General features: G+C 39.5%; 1 long non-coding RNA gene across 2 annotated transcripts in view; it reads left to right on the top strand.

Moving 5' to 3' along the window:
• LOC146598116 (uncharacterized) overlaps positions 1-20,859 on the top strand; it is a 42,491-nt gene that overhangs the window by 19,180 nt on the left and 2,452 nt on the right. For both annotated transcript variants that reach the window (XR_014895325.1, XR_014895326.1), the window contains exon 2: positions 19,486-19,563. This is a non-coding gene — a long non-coding RNA (uncharacterized LOC146598116). The remainder of the gene's footprint in view (positions 1-19,485; positions 19,564-20,859) is intronic.

Raw genomic sequence — 20,859 nt, 5'->3', positions numbered from 1 at the left:
GTTTTTTGTGATAATCCGTGTGTTTTAAAGAGCGAGTTGTTTGTAGTTGAAAACATGGCCATAGCCTTAAGAGCTATGGATGCTGGAAAGCAGGATTAACTAAACATCCTTACTAGCATATTCCTTTGTCTGATTTAGAAATGTTTGTTAAGAACATCTAAATCAAAAAAAAAAAATGCTGTTAGAATTCCCTGACTGCTGTGCTAACTCACCACTTCCAGTGTAGACCCTGCTTGAGTTCTCCAGGTTTTAGAGAGTGAGTTTATGTTAAAGTTGTTAGACCTAGAACTAGACCCACCTTCTAGTGGTACGTGCTGAGGACTCAGTAATATCAGAGTGCAAAATTGTGAGGAAGAAATCCGAAGCTGTACAGACTAGCAAAATAATAGTGTGAAAAATAAAGAATTGACGTTCACCGAAAACTTCCCAGTAGAACTGATGCCACCCTATTGAACTTGCTTTATTTTGTGTTTGAACTAGACCTGTGTGGGCAGGAAGGAGCAATAGGAGTGTCAGATCTCAGTCTCCCCTAATACACAGCTGAACTTTGACACAGGGATCTATAATACACCTAGATCCCCTTGGGGAATGAGAAGGTGCATTCCTGTACTGACCCATGAAATTTATCCCACTCTCCTTTAGCATAGTGCATTGGTTCAACTCTTTCTGGGATATCACAGCTATAGGATACTGCAAACATGTCTAGAATCATCAGTATCACTTAAATGGACTTGAGAAATGCCTGCTTGCTACAAAGAGTGGGGGACAAAATCAGATCTGCTTCTCTGCTCTCCGAAGTGGTACAAAAGCATGTCAGGGAGCCCTAGGGAGCTAATTCTAAGCCACCTGTGAATTTATTGCATGTTCTGAGAGAATCCAAAATAAGAAAACTGAGCTTCTAAAGAGAATTGGCCAGTATTTTGGGGTGTGGGGGAGGGACACTGTAATATTTGTTCTCTGCACAGTTCAGGAGATGATTGAAAGACATTACAGCTAGGGAAAAGCAAGTAGAAAGGGACTCTCTATGCTGGGTAGCTCTGCTTTCCTGCTTCCTAGGATTTATGTACTTATGGATGAATTTAATACTTGGTGATCAAAAGAGTTCAAATAGTGGTTGTATTAATGATTTCAACATAACCTCTAAATCCCAGGATAGCAGTAGAAATTTTCAGCTTGGTCTTAATCTTCTGACACTTTTTATTAAGAGCTAAATTAAGTGCTGTTGCCTTATGATAAAGCAGCTTACAGAAGTGTGAATTGTAGTATTGTCACTACAGTACATGTACACTCTGTGCTCTGATCTAAATTTCTAGTCAGACTGGCTAGATCTTTTCCAAAAGTGAATTACTGAAGGGAAAATCTCCTGTCTGTATTCATTTGGCTTTTTTGTTGGTATTTGGTTAATCCTTAGCTTTTTTTTTTTTTTTTTCTCTTTTTTTTTTTTTTTTTTTTATTTTTTTTTTTTTTTTTTTTTTTTTTTTTTTTTTTTTTTTCCTTCTCTCTATGGCTCTGAATTTGTAGAGTGGTGTAGATTATTATACTCCAACAAATATAGGTAATACTGTTACAAATGTTCCAGAACAGGAAAGGAATCCAAGTCCTCCAGTGCATGCAGAATGCACTGGCTCTCAGTTGCCACTCTTTCTGTTTTTTCAATAAATAATTGGTACCTGTTCAAGACACTTGTAGAGCTCCCAGCTCGTAAAAATATTATGCGTTTTACTGCAAAGGCCTATCKTATGCTGGAGTTTAGGACATGTGATCTGCTGCTATTTCCCTTTTGTGGCCAAGAAAGCATTAATATGCTTCAAAGAGCATTCAAAAGTCTTCTCRCTGTTAAAATTTTCTTTTTCCCCCAACCTGTTCCCTAAAGTATATTATCCTGAAATGTGCTTTTTTTTTTTCCTTGAGTCAATAACAAGATAGCGTGTCTGAACTGAGTATAGAAATAAGTGATATTTGAAGCTTTTCTTAAGACAATTTATTCTGGCACTGCTTCATCAATCCCAAGGAACACTCTGTTCCTTAYTTTAGGTTAGTCCCAGCCTTCAATTATAGGTAACATTATCCCCAAGGACCAAAACTGGCAACAGTAATCTTCRTTTGGGAGGTGTAAGTTATCTTAATTTCAAGGCATTCAGTATCAGAATTTAAGGACAGGGATTTTGAACATGATAGGCTATTGCGTTCTTTCCAATGCAGTATCAGGGGGATGGTAAAGACGCTCCTATGGCAAAAACTGGTGACAACACAGAAACCGATAAAATCTGTTCTGACACTGAGAATTGGGATGTCTATGTAGAGCTCTTGGTCAGGGAAGACCCCTTTTTCAGCTTGTAAACTATGCTGATCTATTCTATGCTCTGTAGTCCGTAGAAGTTATTCACAAAAATTTACTATGCCTAATGACATATTTAGGTTGTATACAAGAAATTCAGAGCTCATAATTAAAATTAATGAAATGCAGGTCTTAGTTGCAACTTGGCCACAGATTTTGTGTAACACTGGATAAGTCACATTGGCTTAAATTTCATTTAAATCCAATTTTAAGAGGAACATTTAATTTCCTTCTTTGAGTATCAGGCATAGTTAAAAGCATGTTATGATAAAATAAATTGGGGGTACTTGATGCAGAGACACTGTGCTAGTCTTTTCTAATGTCTGCTGGTAAAATGGACACAAGTCTTGCTTGTAAAGATTCATAGTCAACTCACAGAGCAGGTTGGCTTGTTTGTCAGGTGGCAAATCTTTGAATGCAATGTAAAGCAGGATAGGAGGACCCTCTGTTTCAGCTAGCACACGGGGAGTTGGAGCTCTGTCACTTGTAAGGGATGTCCACTTGCATACATGGCTGCTAAAACAGTCTGTCTTTCCTCAACAAATGAGCCAGTTCTACTCACTGATGGGAAAACTGGTGGTCCAATTCTCCTTTAAATGTACTTATTTAATTTTTTTGGTATGTTGAATAGGGACTGCAGTAGGATTTGTGAGTGTTTGCCAAACTTCCATCTTAGAAATGACCGAAGATGTCTGAAGTGTCACTCCATATCAGAAATCTTTAGAGAAAAGATAAGGTTTAATTATCTACTTCAGTTTTGAAAAAAGCCAAGCAAATTTATATTTCTTAGAATGACAGACTAATTCGAGTTGAAAGGGACCTTGGCAGTTTATCTAGCCCAGCCTCCTGAGGGGGCAGTGCGAAGGGAAAACTCTCCCCAGTGCCCAGCTGGGAAGAGAAGTGACTGGAGGTCCCCGGATGAGCGTGCTCCTGTGGACCCCCTCTGCCCAGGATGCTGGTGGCTGTCTGTGCTGCCAGAGCACACTGCTGTCTCGTGTTTGCTTTGCTCTCTACCATGGCAGTAGAGCTGCCCCCACAGCTTAGCCAGTCGGTCTCCAGCCTGTACTGTGTCAAGGGGTTAGTCCTTCCCAAGGGCAGGACTTTACATTTGTCCTTGTTGAATTTGTAAGGTTTCTGTTGCCTATTTCTCCAGTCAGTCTATGTCCCTCTTGCACACTTTAAGACCTTTGAATTGAAAGTGAAATGCTAATGTTATTTTAATGCTCCCGTGTGCCCTGTGAGGAAGGCAGGATGTTATATGGCAGATCATATTTCTTAAAATGTGTCTAGGATATATCCTAGAGAGGGGAAAAAAGGGGGGGGGGGGAGGGGGGGGAAGAGTGTCTTGCCCACCTCCCCCACCCAGAGGTTAGTTGATGTGCTGTTTGGCATAAGATATGTGGCAATAATATCTTAATGTTGTGGCCTTCAGTGAATGCAAGGTTTAAGACTTGAGGGAAAGACATCCATAAATTCTTATAGTGATGAATGGTTGGCAGTTTCATTTGAGTACTTTCTGCTACAGAAATTTAACATTTTTTTTTCCCCCAAGGGCATATGTCAGAGAACAGAATGAGAAGACTTTATCATATGAGTACTTGCATCTCTAGTATGAAGTAGGCATTTGTTGTGGGCTAGCAGAGTCGGAGCATTTGAATATGGTGCACCCAAGTCACAAAGAAGAAGAGGGGGAACACAACTAGTTTATGTTCTTGGCAGAAGCCTGAGAATAATGTGATGTGCTTTGCTGGGCAAGGTGGAAGATGTTATGTTCCCAGCTGGCAACTGATGGTAACTTAATACTCCCAGATGGAGACTGAGGATGATATGATATTCCCAGCTGGTAGCCAAGGCCTGCCTCAGTGCATTCCCATTTGTACATGTGGCTTCTCTATACAATGGGAAGGGGTGGGTAAAGTATAATAAAGCAGCTGGTCTATTAGAAGATAAGCTTTGTGAAGAATAACACAAACATGCAGAATCCCCTTAATCTTAAACTTTATTACCCTAGATAATAGGCTTTAGTAGTGACAACAATCAGTTGAAATGCAGAATTGTCTTGGTTCCTGAGGCACCTGCTGTGTCAGTCAGTCAAAAGCCATCTTCTATACAAAAAGGTGGCTGTTTGGTACAAGCAAGCTAGAAGTTGTGTGCTTTGGGGGCATTTTTTTGAACAGGCAAAGGGAAATCTGGGTTTGCTCTCTTTGCAGATTTAAGAGTGCACTCTGAACTTGCTGTAGGAGAGAGGCTAAAATGGTATGAAAGCCTGCTTTCTTTATTTACCTCAGAGAAGTAGGAGTAAGTCATCTTTTGTTCCCTGAAGCCAGCTTGAGAGAGTAGGGGGTTTGCTATTCCTGCTCTGAACTAGGCCTTATTTCCTAATATTCAACTGATGATGAAAAATGGAAAATACTATGTGATCTTTTCGTATAGTATTTATCTGTGCCATTTGCAATATCTCTGCCATAAAATCAATTTAGCAGGTGAGGCACAATTCAAAAGCGGCTTCTTTTAGCTACTGAAATGCTGATTGCTGGAAAAATCTAGGTCTGATCACAGAAGCCCAATATGTGTGTGCACTCCCCACTCCTGTAAATGGGTGGGTACAGAGAGCTTTCAAATAAGAACAGATTTTATTTTTCAATAGCCTTGACTTTATTATTTTCTTCAGAGGGTCTTATATTTTTTATAGTCCTACTATCAAAATGTTAGGCAAAAAATCTGCCTACCTCAAGCTGATTAAAAAAAATTTTTTTTTGGTTTAGAAGTATTTCAATTAGACATTTTGTTAAAAGAGTAGCTACAAAAAATGGAGGGTGACTTTTCAGTTATGAGAAATAAAAACATTTGTGCCAATTATTTCAATGCATAAAAACAGTTTTAACAGTTATTGTAGCAGAAGTTCACAGAGCAACATATATAAGGCAGAGAAAGAGGCTATTTGGAGGGGTGGGGGGGAGGAGGAGGAGTAAAACAGGTCCAGGCAGTATAGTTAAATAAGTCTAAACATTATGAATATGGTAAAGGTTGATGTAGTAGGATAGATTTTCACTTTCAGTTTTGACTACAAATCTAGGATCTTTCCCTTTTAATGTTCACTATTCGAGTATCTCCTCTGAAGAAAGTGATGAATGTAGATGGGGAGGGGGGAGAGAAAAAAGAATCAAACCAGCAGCATGTTTTGACTTGCAGAGCTACTGACTTTAAAAGGGAGGGGAGCAGAAGGTGCATTTAGACTTGTTGTGTGTCTCTCTAAAGACAGAAGTGCGGCAGCGTGACTGTGTCTCAGCAGCGTGCCTGCTGCACGCAGTGAGTGGTGGAAAAGTATCAGGATGCCAGACTGGACGACGACATGCAAACTAGCTAGATAAAAACAGTTAGGAAATGGGGAAACCTAGCAGAGGAGCTTAATGCTATCTCAGTGGGACTTTAAAAGAAATGCTGTTTCAAGTCTGATATTATCTCTGCTGACTTGCATCTAGAAACTTGTCATCTGTGCCTATAGGGCCAGGGCTTCTGATGAGATGGTTTCATGTTCAGCCTTGTCGGCCTTTTGCTTTGGTGGGGCTGAGACAAACTCCCCTTCCTCAGACGGCTCCACTTCCTCTGGTAAACATGACCAAAATAACTCGGCTTCCTTTGCTATGGTATATTGATTTTTTTTTTTTTTTTTTTTTTTTTTTTTTTTTTTTTTTTGCTGCAGTCTCTCTTTCCCCAAGGAATTGACTACACTAGATCAAATTAAGAACAATCTAAGCATTTAATAGGACTCCTTCAATACAATGAAGTTTGATTGTTTGAAGTTGAAGTTCATGATAATTATTTATACTGACAGCACCCTCAGGGGCAATAGACTGACCCTTTTCTGAAGGCATCAGCCTCTCCATTAGGAACTTACTTTGATTCTGCTGCTCTTATGCATGACCACATATACTTTTAATTATTAAATATGAGGATGGTGATCATGGAACAAAATATATAAGCAATTCTCTCTTCTAATTTCATTAGCCCTGTTATGAAAAATTCTCCTTAGTAGAGAATAATGAAAATCAAAGTCAGCATGTATTTGTGGGCACGTACACAAATCCTATAAAACCAGATGCTTCCGTTCCTGTGGATGCTTGTCGGTGTACAAAACACTAACATGTTTTCACCCCTTTATAAAAATGGACATGTGCATGAACACACACATGTAGTAGTYCCCACACCTTTGACAGGTGTAAATGAAGCAGAACAGCTTCTTGGACTTCAGCAAATCATGCCAGTTTACACAAGCTGCTGTTCTGCTTCCAAAAGTGGAGCAGGTAAATATGGAAAGTAGATGTAGGATTTGTAGGGGGGAGGAGGCAGTGTTAGTTTATCTCCCCTCTCTCTCCAAAGCAGCAGCTACATCTGCCCTCCTTCTGTGGAGCATAACATCAAACGTTTGGGGACAGCTATGTCCTCACACGTGTTCTGCTCTTCTATAGCTGGAGAGAAATGATGGGCTTGGCTTTAGCACAAGGGCTATAGATGCTGCTGAGTCCTGCTGTGGCAAAGGAGGGCTATGCTGCTCTGCCACATCTCCATGAAGTCCTTGCCTTTCCCTTGAACGAACGGCCAGGAGCTCTGCTGTGGCCATCCTGCGCTTTCTTTCTGCTGCAGGCTACTTTCTTTATAAACGTTTATAGACTTTCTGTGTATTACAGCTTTAAAATGCGGGAACAGCTGCCTTGTGTTACTTAGTAATTCCCCAGTCAAGGGACAAAGTAGAAAAATTAGTCTCTTGCCTAAATAAAAAAAAACAGTGCTTTAATAAAAAACTTTATACCAGTTAAAAAAAATGAAAGTTAAAATTAAGTTGCATGAAGTCATCAAGTCCGTCATTGGGATGGTGCTCACTTTCACGAAGTAGCAGCACTGTAGCTTTGAACAGTGCAACTTCATACCTACTTTGTCTGGAAAGCAGTGGAGCTGTTTGAGGCTGGCAGCTGGTCAAGTCAGGGAAGGCATGTCTGAGGGAGTCCCTCAGACAAGCAGGTTCTCTTCGTGGTTTGGCTTTCGTTTGCTGTAATGTTAACTTTTCTGTAGCTTGGTTAATCTGCTTTAGAGCGTATGTGAAAATAAAACTGGTCTCAATGGGCTGCTCTGAAACTTAGCGTTGGATTGTTCCGAAATACCTCTGAATTTCCAGTCGAATGAAGAAGGGAGCTCTTGCCTTAGTGCAGGTCAGAGTTTGTGTCTGGGGAGTGGAGTATGGGGGGCTGGGGAGTAGTATGACTTGATGTGATTAAGGAAAAGGATTCAAACCTGCTTCTCAAAAACAAGCAAGCAATGTGCTCTGCTGCTTTAACCGAGGGACTCTGCCCAGGCTGCTCAGCCATTCATACCAGCGCTGCGAGTTTTTCAGTAACACTGAACTCCGGGTGACCCCCACAGACAGTAATTGCTTTAGCGTAGGTTCCACAACAACAGCAAGAAACTCTAAAAATAAGCACACGCTTAAAATAAATTTCAGCCCTGGGGACCTGCACATGTAAAGAATCCAGTACGTCTCCAGTGTTGTTTCTTGATTAACAGCACAGTTCTTGGCAGTTGGAAAAATGACAGTTTTCGAAAGAGTTCAAATGTCTCATGCTCCAGTTTCTACCCTGGCAAGGGGCCAGCCAGCCACCGAAGATGGATGGCCCTTAAAGGGACCTTGCTCAGCAGCGCGGGCCAGGACCCGCGCTCTTTAGCCCAACAGCCGGCTTGTTTAAAGGTGGAACATGGACTAAACGCGAAGTTATTACAGTGACCGGAATAAATGTCTTTCCTTGCTTTACAGTTGTAACATTTAAATATGTTCAATACAACATTCAATACAACAAAAACATTACTAAAATGACAGCCACCTTTGTATGGAAGGATGAAATACCTTACTGCCCATCAAAAGAAAAAGGGGGAAATTTTAGCCAAAGGTTCAGAAGGAACCGGTATCTTTGGAAGACATGCCCGTAAGATATGTGCAGGGCAAAAGCATGTCTGGTATTTAAGAACACCCTTAAAAGATTTCCTATTTAATGGACCTTCTGGAAATTAGTGCTTGTCTGTCCAAAGTTTTAAGGCAGTACTTGTATCTCGCTTGTATATTGGACTTAGGGTCCAGAAATCCCAAACGTTCACTAAATTTGATGGAAAGGAACTCTTCTTTCAGTAGGGAAGAAGAAAGAGTTTTGCTTCATGAAGTTTGTTCTTTCTGTCCCATTCATCGATGGCGTCTGAGGGTCTCAGCCCCAAAGAATCCCCAGAGTCAGAGATATTAAAAGCTGTCAGCTGTACTATATGGAGCACAGGAGGAATTTTGATTCAATGACTGATGGAGAGGACAACCAAATTACTGTATTTTGGCTCTCTCCTGGCTAACTTTTTATGGACTTTTTTTTTCAGTTCAGCAGGCTAGCACTAGCTTCTTTTTTTGATTTAAGTACACCTCTGCTCTACCATCAATGAAGAATTTGAGTCTGTTTTGTCACATCAACAGTCATTGAACCAAACAGTGGACTTGCTGTTGGCTTTTTTTAAAGTGCCTACCCCTAAAAAAAAAAAAAAGGCTATATCAGCTTGCTAAATAGAAAAGCTGATGAAATTGCTTATTCTAGTAGTCATTTGAACTAGTAGTAATTATGCATCTAAGAGTAAAATGAGGTTTTAATGGTGATTAATGAAATTACTAAACTGTCAAGACTGCTGGTCACACTTACAGGACTCTGGAGACTGTCCCCTAAAATAGTTGTCATCATTTGTGTGATACTGCTTTTTCATAGGACCAGATGTGAAACATATGGTGACCTATTACTGTAAGGATGAGCCATAAGTCTTGGCTGAATCATATTGGACAAACTGCCCGAATGGAAAGATAACAGCTACTGATTATTATAGCATCATAGCAACTTTCTAGAGTTAAGGGACAACGATGGGCTTGGGAAATTGCCTAGCTCAGTTAATCATTCCTACTTGATAGAATATCTTCTATGTTTATTTATATCCCAGAAGAATACCGTTCTGCAGTGTATCTGAATGTACTATAAAACATAGTTATTACATACTGTATGTTCTCTCTCCTTACCTGGGGAAATATATAAGGGGCAGACAAGAAATATATCTATCTATCTATCTATCTAGATATATATATATCTAGATAGATAGATAGATATGAGATACATATATCTTTCATGTAAGAGATATGTAAGGGATGGACAGCTCTGCAAGGGGGAGTGTCTCATAGATGAAGGAAAGGGTTTGAAGCAAGATATATTTTGAAATTCTTTTGGCTATATCTAGCAGGAGGTCAAGCTAGGTATCCTTATGTTACGTTCTGACTTGTACTGCATCCTCTTTGGCTTGTGACGGGGCACAAAGTCATGAAAGAAGTCATACTACTGCCCTTTATACCAAAGTTAGTTTTTGTCACTAGTGGCCTTTTCTCTTCAGAACTCTTTTGCCCATGGGTTATTGAGATGGGGTTTCATTTGCACTGAAGTTAACTGAGAATCACCAGCATAAATCTGCTCATTCCAGGTACTCATTCCCATTGCTGCAGGGAAGCTGGTGGGACTCTGGGCGAGAGCAAGGGAAAGGCACAGCGTTCCTGCACCCACAGATGCAGAGTCGCTGCTGCAGAGGCAGAAACGTGATAGCATGTTCAAGACTGATATGATTAGAAGGATGTTGTACAGTCTAGTCTTTAAAGTGGTAGGCAGGAAAATAAAAACTGATTATGTAATGAAACATACTTTTTGCTTAGCCAGAGTCACAACCACAGTGCAGCTGGGTGCCTTTTCTCTCCTAATGGTCATTTAGAAGTTGAGGCAGGGTCTTTGTTCTGTGATGGCCACCCTTCACTCACGGGAGAACTGCCAAATCGCTGCGCCAAGCTCTGGAGGACCTTCACAGGCATGCTTGTGTCCTCTACAGGGAGGAGTGAGAGCTAGACTGTTCTCTGATTTACCATATTTTCCCATATCCTTTAACCTGGCCAATACTGTACTTGGTCTTCCATGCGTTGGCAGGTACTGTCCAGAGCTATAATGGACTGCATTTCAGTTTTACCACTGTGACTTTGTATCACTTGTGGTATGATTCACTCATTTTTACAAACCGTTTAACCTATTTACTCATGTGTAAATGGACAATGGTTGAAGATTAGAGAGGCTTCATTTACTGTGAAGAGCTACTATCTTGTCTGGAAGGAAAAAGGACCAGCTGACCTAGATGGCAGATCATATACTTCTTACTGTGGATGCATCAAATTATTACTATAACGTTGACCTATGGATAGTAATAAATAGTAGTAGCACAGGTACACACTGATTTTTAGAGGCTAGAAAAATATAAACGGGTATTTCAATAGCTAAATACACAAAGTAATACACAGGGCCATTCATAGATAAGTGCATTGTGTTTCATGTTCATTTCTAAAATTAAAATCTTATAACTGTTGCAGGTCAACAACATGTCCTTGTTTGAACGTATGCTTGAAGAAGAGAGTAAGTCTTGTGTTAACTCTTTTTTAGAGACGTTTCCTGTATTTCATCCGTTGCCATACTCTTGGGTTTTAAAATCTTTGTATCAGAATAGAAGTGTTCTTATAATCTGTCAGGTCTTTCTATTTCATCAGTGGTTCCACAGTGCTCAGTCCTACATCCCTAACTCACACAAGCAGCATCACCAATGTCCTAAACTMAGCAGATTGTCAGAAATGCCGAAACTACTTTTGCATCCTTACGGCATTTCTGTTATTGTACAAAACTGACTCACTACAGTAAAAAATCCTCTTAACAATTATCTGGCAACAAAAGTGAGATTTTTGTTACGTAGCTAAGCTTTCTTTGACAAATAATGCTACTACACCTTAATTGGCATTTATATAAATATTTTAAAATTTTAAAAATTTATGTAAATGTGATACTATTGAAGCCACAGGTACAGCTGTGGTTGTCTGTATATGGATGCTATACTCAAGATACATAATTCATTCCTTGGAAAAGTCTGTTTTAATAGTGACACGGGTACAAAACAGTCTCTCAAGTGCCACTGTGTTGGGAAAGCACATCACAGACAGATTGTAATGTGTGCTGACATCAGACCAGCTTTCCCCTTGTTTCATATAAAAGCCAGCAAACTCTAAATCATCAGTGCAACCATGCTGCTTACCTGCCGTCATTGTTCAAGTGTGTCTTTTACATCAGGACACAATTTAAAAAATATATTTATTGTGTATGAAAGTCTACTGACTGGTCTGAAAAAAAATTGAAGGAGGATTCAGATTTCAACAAAGAACACTTTCTACCCTGAAACAGTGCTTTGGTGAACCACCTGGCAAAAAAAGCTTCTTGGATGGGAAGCTCTTAAAATTGCTCCTACTCTGCACACTTTAGCACATACGCTTAAAAACGTTGTCAAATGAAAAAAGATTTCAATCAACAAAAAACAGTAAATAAATCAATATGCATTGTATTGTTGGCCTTAAGTACAGGAAACTGCTGTATTTACTGAGTAGTACTTATATACTTATGTGGAATTATTTTATTTTTTTTAATTACTAAAACCTAGCCCTATTTATTTTTTATCTTTAAAGCTTGCAACTCAATATACTTTAAGTAGTATTTGCAGTAATTACACTCTATGTACTTAAGCATGGAAATTGGGTATGTCTTAAGAGTGCACTTTTGATAGCTAGAAAATTGGTTGAAATGATAGCTTTAATGTGAAATTAAAAATATATGTATTTTGTTTCTCTGAGTTTAAATTAGGAAGTTGGCTCATTCTAGTTGTAAGACCTTTACAAATAAAGAGCTATGGGGAACTAAAGAGCAGCAAGACATCAGTTCATAAAGTAAGGACTCAACCCTCAGTTTGGCTGTAGGCTATCTGTGTGACCAGTTGAATACCTTAATTTTTGTCCCTGGGCTCCTCCAACTGTAAAAATAGTTACTGCTTTTTTGCTTTCCCTGATTCTTGATTGCCATATGCTTCACAGTCAAGGGACTCTCTTACCAGAGTGGACATATCAACAGGCTGAATGGCCGAGCTCAGAGGGTTGTGATCAGTGGCACAGAGTCTAGCTGGAGGCCTGTAGCTAGCGGTGTCCCTCAGGGTCAGTACTGTTCAACTTATTCATTGATGATGAAGGGACGGAGTGCCTCCTCAGCAAGTTTGCTGATGATACCAAGCTGGGAGGAGTGGCTGATGCACTGAGGGCTGTGCTGCCATTCAGAGAGACCTGGACAGGCTGGAGAGCTGGGCGGAGAGGAGCCTCATGAGGTTCAACAGGRGCAAGTGCGGGGTCCTGCACCTAGGGAGGAATAACCCCAGGCATCAGTACAGGCTGGGGGCTGACCTGCTGGAGAGCAGCTCTGCAGAGAAGAACCTGGGATTCCTAGTGGACAAGAAGTTGAGTATGAGCCAGCAATGTGCCCCTTGTGGCCAAGAAGGCCAATGGTCTCCTGGGGTGCATTAGGAAGAGTGCTGCCAGCAGGTGGAGGGAGGTGATCCTGCCCCTCTACTCAGCCCTGGTGAGGCCTCATCTCGAGTACTGCGTCCAGTTCTGGGCTCCCCAGTACAAGAGAGACATAGAGCTACTGGAGAGAGCCTAGTGCAGGGCTATGAAGATGACAGAGGGGATATGCTCCAGTCCTCTACAGGAAAGGCTGCTGGAGCTGGGCCTGTTTAGCCTGTGGAAGAGAAGGCTGAGAAGGGATCTTATTAGTGTATACAAATATCTGAAGGAAGGGTGTCAAGAGGATGATGGGGCCAGACTCTTTTCAGTGGTGCTCAGTGACTGACACAGGCAAAAATTGCAACAGGAAGTTTCATCTGGAAAAAAAAAATAGGAAGTTCCATCTGAATATGAAAAAAAAACTTCTTTACTGTGAGGGTGACAGAGCACTGGAACAGGTTGCCCTGTTGTGACAGCTCTTTCTCTGGAGATACTCAGAACTGACTGGATGCGATCCTGTGCAACGTGCTCTAGATGGCTCTGCTTGAGCAGAGGGATTGGACTAGCTGATCTCCAAAAGCCCCTTCCAACCTCAACCATTCTGTGATATAACTCCAAGGCAAGAAGGTATTAGCATTGTCTGGAGTGCCACTGTCACACAAATGAGAGTTACGGATTTCCTAAGGGAGTATTTGTATAGCTTATTGTTAGCTGTGGGACATTGTRTGAAGAATGGTGAATTTTAATCTACAGTTATCCATTGTGCTTAAGCCAAATTGGTAACTACAGTAGCTCCAAAGTGATCTTGGAGCAATAGGCAAGATTTCTGCATAGGACACACCTCAAAAATGGAATTGTTTTTAGACTTCTAGATAGATAAAGTGATGGATTTAATTGCTACCAAAGAGATAGGGTGTCCAGTAGGTTTTTCAAATATTCCTGGTGACTTAAGGTGTGTGAAAATCTGGCTGCTTTCCTTAATAGAAGTGTGAATCAAAGAGAAAATAAGCCACTTGAGTTTCATTTTAAGCTGATAAAGCTATTGAATTTCAAAGTTTTTATATCTAGTATAATTGGGCATGAATAAGTTTATGTATTTTGTAGTTTAAGTCTACAGTAAATTCARTAGTACTTTCTGCTTAAGTTGCTCTGTTGATTAGAAGACCCTAATCAATACAGTTTAGCTCCTCTTAGGAATTGCCACGCTCCCAGCCCAAGTTGGGCTTCAGCTAGATGTCTTGTAATGTCAATACAATGCTCAGATATGCTGTCTCCAAAATTCTCTAGGTATCTCATAACACAAAACCAATAATGATGTGGTGTTACTGATAGAGCTGTAGTCTGTATCTTATAGTAAAGATTTTCGTACTGTACTCGTTTCAGACCTTTTAAAGAATCTATGCTAGTCATGATCTTTAGAGAGGTTGAACTAAGCCAACTCATCACTCATTTGCTTGCTGAAGAAAAAATGAGATGCATTTTAACATTTTAAGATGATTGATAAAGATTTTACCATGCACCTAGTAGAGCTTGCTTGTTCTCTTAGTGAAAGAGCCTGATTTCATCTGTTTGTTCTCACTCTATTTAAACYGAGCTAAAAATGCAGACATTGTTTTCAGTCTAGCTGAAATTCTTGCCTGTCACAAACCAGTYTGTCTTCTAGGTTCCAGGGTTGATTTTCATAGGAGCTGCCTTGGTTTGAGTGATAACAAAGGAATTGGTTGCTCCATCCGTTTGTGGAGTAAAGTGTACAAAATGGGAAATAGTAATTAAAGAACAACAACATTACTCAGGAGATGTAGATTCAGTTCCTAGCATTATGAGATCTCTTGTGTGGTCTTGGGCAAGTGAATCAGTCTCTTAAACTCCTCCTTTTCACCATCCTGTCCCTACAGATTCAGCCGTATCATACAGTCATATAGCACAGACAGATCCACGTTGGCTTTGGGCAATACTACCTATACAAACAACTAACAACAAAAAGTGTTAAATCTTCCCCCTCTCCCCCAATTGCAGAGTGACTCTCTGCTGCTAGTAAAAATATTTCACAGAAATACTCAGTACAGTGAACACTGAAAAGGCTTGCATATAAACTTGCATCAGTTTTTGCTGAAAACTTAAATTTGCCTGTTTCCTTTTCCAACAGTACATCAGTGAAAGCTCTTGGCAATAGATTAACATGTTTGGGTCACGCTAGTAGTAACACAGCACTTTTTCTCAGTAGCAGTAGTACAAAAGTACATTTTTAATGCGTTTTCAGTAAGACTACAACTTTTGTAGTTTAAAAGTCTTTAATCTAAACTCTAGGGCTCTTGCAGTCCTACTCCTCAGTTCATACAGCTGACAAGTCCTATTGTACCACTGAGCCATTTACCTCAATAAATACATTCAGGTCTAAGTCATTCATTCAGTTATCTTGCTTTGGCAAGATGAAGTAACTTTTTTTTTGTCAGACCCTGTAAAATTCAAGTATAAAGTAAGTGTCTAAATTGCATAATTAAAAATGGCAGGAAAATGCTACCTGGAAGGAATCATTGCCTCTATAATCAACAAAAATGCAAACTAAACCTGAGAAAAATCTGCAAARCAGAAAAATTTAGAGGTAAACCAAACCACGATGTATCCTTAATACCTTATCATAAATGAATTGTTACAAATCTGCCTGACTCAAGCCAGAGAGATGGAGGTGTGGAATATGAGAACTAGATAGGGGAAAAATAAAATCTGTATCAGTGACAGCAAACAGATTCAGGCACTGTGACTTCACTTGCATTTTCTCATGATGAAATTGAGTACGTTAAAACTCACCTCTAGTCTTCCRTCTTGCATTTCAGCTACACTGCTTTCTCAGAGTCCTTTTCTTTGTGCTTCTGTAGGTCAGCTAGTGTTTTGATGGCTGAGACTTTGCAAAAGTGTGCACAGGGTCTCCTGGGAAGATTAACAGCTGAAATGGTTGGCCAAGTCTGAATCATTTATCTGAGTAGCAGGGGAACGTAAATAGCAACGGTGCCGGTGCATTGAAGACTAGGTGTTTTTGCAAGTAAAGRATCTGCAAGGATGTTAGGATCTATACCTCAAAGCAAAGGCAAGATAAAGTACACTGCTCTGTTGCAGGCTTYGTTTCATGCACATTTTGGGATTGCATTTCTCTTGCTGAGAACTTGKATAATGTCAGGTAGGGGAAAAAGTGCCCCCCTACAGGCCTAGGAGCATGGAGAGTAAAGAGGGGATTGCTCGTACAGAGAGGGAAAATCTCTGTAAAGTGAGTCTAAGCTGTCATATATCTGAATTGTCTGTATCTGCTAAGAAGTAACTTGGAGGAGGAGAAGAGTGAAGGAAAAAATTCCAGGAGTATAATTCAATGAGATGTGGTCAAAGTGAAGYCTCAGAAAAAGCCCTTGGGTAAATTTAGCACCCATATGGAAGTGCTGCAGGGTATGGAAGTCTCCTCTTGACTTAAATTATAGATGGTTTCTAGGAGTTTCTTTAATAAAATTTGTCTAGGGAGAAAATATTGGTGTCAGTGAAGGGAAAAAATCTGATTCACGGAAAATGGAAAAAAGAAAGGCAGCTTCAACCAGCAGTTAGTCATCAATCTATTTCTTAGACAGTCCTGGCAAAACCCATTCTCCTGGTAGAACTTGCCTGCAGTAGACCAGATTGATTTGACAGTCTCTTAGCCTAATAAATGCTTGACCTTAAGGTCTGCTGAATTCACTAAATTCACTATGCACGGAGAATTGGGAACCAGTCACCTCTGGGGAACATCCTGTTCTGCAGCCCTCTCTTGATAAAGGCCTTGACTGCTTTCAGCCTTATCGAGATGACTAGATGAAAGCTGCTCTCGGAAGAAGAAAGGTTAATCGACTACACTACTGTTAATCAATCACTTGGAAAGATTCAGCACTTACAATAGGTAGGTCCCTCTTCCTGCCAAGAGGTTCGTGCATGTTAACCAGGGACCATCTCCTCCAGTCTGAAGGATGAGTAATAGACAGAAACAATCCARATGCCATGTGTCTGATCCAAAGCCAACTGAAGTCAATAGAAAGACTCCCAGTGAGTTCAATGGGCTTGGATCAGACCCCAGAGAAAGAATTATTATCTAAGGCTTATTCTGCATACAGATACTGAGCTACTTTAGCAGTGAAACATCCTTGAGAAGCAGATTCACCACAGTTTTGCCTCCCTGTGAAATCAAACTTCTTCAAATCATAGTGTGATGCCGGTAAAGTGGGCTTCACTGATTGTCAGATATGGCTGACCTCAGCAAAGAAAAATTACCTTCCTGTGCAGCAAAGCCATGATACATTTCAAGGCCTCTAAAGCGTACAGAAAGGAAGAGAATGCAAAACTAGTTCTGCTAATATTTCCCTGGCCTTTTTGTAATTGCTGCTAGCCAAACTCTTGGCCTTCTCAAAGAAGAAGAAAAAAACAGATGAATCTCTAAAGTAGCAAGGAAAAGGAGCAAGAAAAATTCAAATAAGTGAGTAAGATTCCACCATGGAGAAGAACAAATTCAGCAATGAACAAACAAATGGTGGCACTGAAGGTGAAGGACATAGAAAGAATGAGAATACAGGYGAACATGCACACTCAGAGTATCAATAAAGACTACATATATCTCTAAATAAYCACCTGTAGTCTCCATCACCAGCACCGGATAACAACGTGAGTGTGCTGTATGTTTGCTTAAGCTGGCGTAGAGAAGTCGGCATATTACAAATCCAGGCCCTCATAGTCCAGTGGAGGAAGACTGATCTGATTTCAGCTGTTGCACTACATAGCCAAAAAGCCACATGGCAAATGGGTGAACTCAAATGATGCACGCCTTTGATACAGCTACTGCTAGATTCAGCAGTTTAGTTTATCAGCAAGTCTGGTAACGGACTTTTGCTTCCTCGCAGTATTTCCTGTGCTATTTTCTCAGTAACAGCCTTACACAAGGCTGAGTCCTGGCTGCACTGATGCTGACGCTTATTCATCTGCCTCTGTCTGCTGCCAGAAGGCTCAAGGCCCAGAACAAAGCTGCTTGCTTAAAATTTTTGCTTTAGAAATAATCTAGTTTTCAATAGAGGCACGTACCTGAATTGGAGAATGGTGGACTGGAGTCACAGACTGTATCTGCACCACCGACGTGCGTGTAGTATAGTGGGGTCAGGTCTTCAAAAGGCTCAAGGGCAGTCTGAGCGCAACCGCAGTTCTCTGCGCTTCTGGAGAGCGGACAGATTCAAGATGATGGATCGGTCCCCCGTATGTAGTAACAACAAGCCACGGGCTAGCGGAAGAGAACAAGCTGAGGTGTTTTTTTCTTCCTCTTTCTTGTTCTCTAGTGATTTTTATGTGCTCCAGGAAAACACATGGTTTATCTGAAAAAGGACAGCCATCTAAATATAGGCATGCTCTTYGCCAGTAAACAGGTGCAGCTGCCAGAAACAATTCTCTAGCCTATGCCTTGCTGTCTGGAAAAAAATATATATATCCACAAGGCACACTCTGAATGCATGTCCAAACTAAGGACTGATACTGGTGGGTTTTTTTTTTTAATTTTTCCCTGACACATTAGATTAAAAAAAAAAAAGTTGTATTGCAAGCAAAGTATCTTKCAGGAGAGTGAAGGCTGCTTGCCTATTCAGTAAAGAACCAAAGAAGAAAATCCAGACACAAAATGTAAACGAGGCTTAACAGCAGCTTCTTTCCCAGAAGAGACATTGGTGCAGAAGCCTTTAAAAATCTGAAAATTTCAGCCTTACTTCATAGTTGTGTGTGATGCGAATTACTGTAATGTACATCAAAATGCATAAGCAGCAGACCTCTAACTTAGTTTCTTTAGTATAGTCTGATAAGAGCCTAAACTTTTTTATCTGTATTCTTTGCACCAAAATRAWATSMKSATWTYATTTTCATTATAAAATCAGTTTAATTTAAGATGCCTCTGATTTTCTCAAGTATATAGCAGTAAGCCACCAGCTTTTATACTAGAAATGAATCTTTATACTGTGAAAGGGAGTTAAGAAGTCTCAAAAATATAGAAAAATACGGGCTTTTGACAGGAGGATGTTTCTGTAATAAGGTTTTRGTCATGATGTCTGAGCTAATTTTGTATCTTTTAAAAATATTTCCCATTATGTAGTGATTTTTATATGTTACAAAAAAAATCAATACTGAAATATTTGGTAACAATGACATTTCAATATCACCAATAGATTTAAAAATTAACAACCTGCTAACACACGAATACAAATCGGGGCTCTCAAGTTACTGTTTCACATTATTGTAGATTTATGACAACAACAAGGCTTATCTTGTTGTGTTTGGACCTAGATTTTCATAGCTGTACGTGGTTTTTTGTTTGTTTGTTTTTTCGAGRTGCTGTTATTAAGCACTGAACTGTAATCCTGTGCAGTTCTCTGGCCAGTAGTACAGTTCTGCTGTAGCCACAGAATTGAGAMTAGAACCAAATAAAATGTAATATATTTCATCTATGATTATTCGTTTCTTAACCTACAGTAGATGCGCATAAAGCACCTGTAAGCTCAGTCCTAATGAATAAGTGAGGAAGTACAAAAGTTGCTACCTAATCAATTTTCCTCACATCATCTTGAACAGTACCCTACAAGGCATAAATGCACAAACTTGGTTGCACTGAATTATAACATCTGAAGATAAAATCTCTTCTGTCTAAAAGGAATGGAAAGATGGATGGCAGAGAAGCGGAAGGAAAAGTCTTGAGTGCTTTATCGACCCAACTGACATCCTGTGAATGGTAAGCAGTAAAGATTTATTAAGAATTAGAAAAGTTGTTACTTTTTGCTGCCCTGCTCCCCATATTGCTAATGCCATTGGAGGGGRAAAAAAGCAAAATTCCCTTAAACCACGTATTTAAAAATCTTGCAATTTTATTTGCATATAAAGGCCGCTAGATATAATATCACAATAAATTTAAAGAAACAGCTGCTTTTCTAAATTCCATTAACAAGGTAACATAAAACAGAACAAAGCTCAATAGCATTTACAGTGGTAGAACAGAAATAACTATCTGCAACAGTATTTTGTGCTAGCAAGATTGCATTTACACACAGTGCAAAATAAGAAAAAGGAAATAAGACAAGAAGAATATTTAAATATAAAGGACAACTAAGCCTTATTTTAGTTAGGCTTGATTGTATCCATTTGACTCTATACATGTCTGAACTACAACAAAGATTTAACTCAGGCTCTTGAAGGCCTTGAGCACTTGGAAAATGTGTCACATCCGTCATAATTTAGATGTGCTGTACAGCATAATTTTGTAGATGCTATACTGGCAATATTAAATTCCTAGCTTAGTTATAATGCACAAAAAATACATATATATATAAATTCATATTTAAAAGGAGTCCGCATTTACATTTTTTTTTTACTGCGTGAAATACCTGCTCTTTTGCAGCTTTCATCCCCAGTTTTTAAAGCTAAAATAATTTAAAAAAGAAAAAAAAAAGTTACGTATCACATACAGGCTGCGGCTATGTCTATCAGTCTTTAACATATAAAAGTAGACAACCAACTAAGAAGTTTATTCTCCCCTTGCTGCATCTGACTATTAATAGGAAGAATTTTCAGTACATGCACACATATCAAGAGGTAAATGGACCCCCAAAATCATGTTTGTGCTACTAAAAAAAGTTTGATACAAATGGAGAGATGAAAAGCTAACATTTAGACTTAGGGAAAATGAAGACACTTAAAAAAAAAAAAAAAAAAGATCGGAAAAGCAAACATCTGAACTCAAGTAAAAACAGTAGATCTTATGCCGTCTTATGCTAGAAAAAAAAAAAAAAAAAAAAACTGACAATAACATAAGTTGTGCAAATCTGGGTGTTTTTAAATGCTGCCTATCTTTTAGCTTATAGTATAATATTAAAATAAGGTCTCTCACTTATTAAAAGAAAGCTTGGCTGTCCTTTTGAGAACACTATAACAATTTACAATGGCAAGTTTATTGAAAAAAATTCATTTTACAAATTCACAATGCTTTATCAATTAAAAATGAACGCTGCATTTCCAAAAAGCACAACCTCTA

The sequence above is a fragment of the Rhea americana genome, unplaced genomic scaffold (assembly GCF_003343005.1).
Source record: "Rhea americana isolate MKP2758 unplaced genomic scaffold, rheAme1 scaffold_17, whole genome shotgun sequence".
Taxonomy (NCBI): domain Eukaryota; kingdom Metazoa; phylum Chordata; class Aves; order Rheiformes; family Rheidae; genus Rhea; species Rhea americana.
Note: the sequence above shows the minus strand (reverse complement) of the source record. Positions and strands in the feature narration are given on the sequence as shown.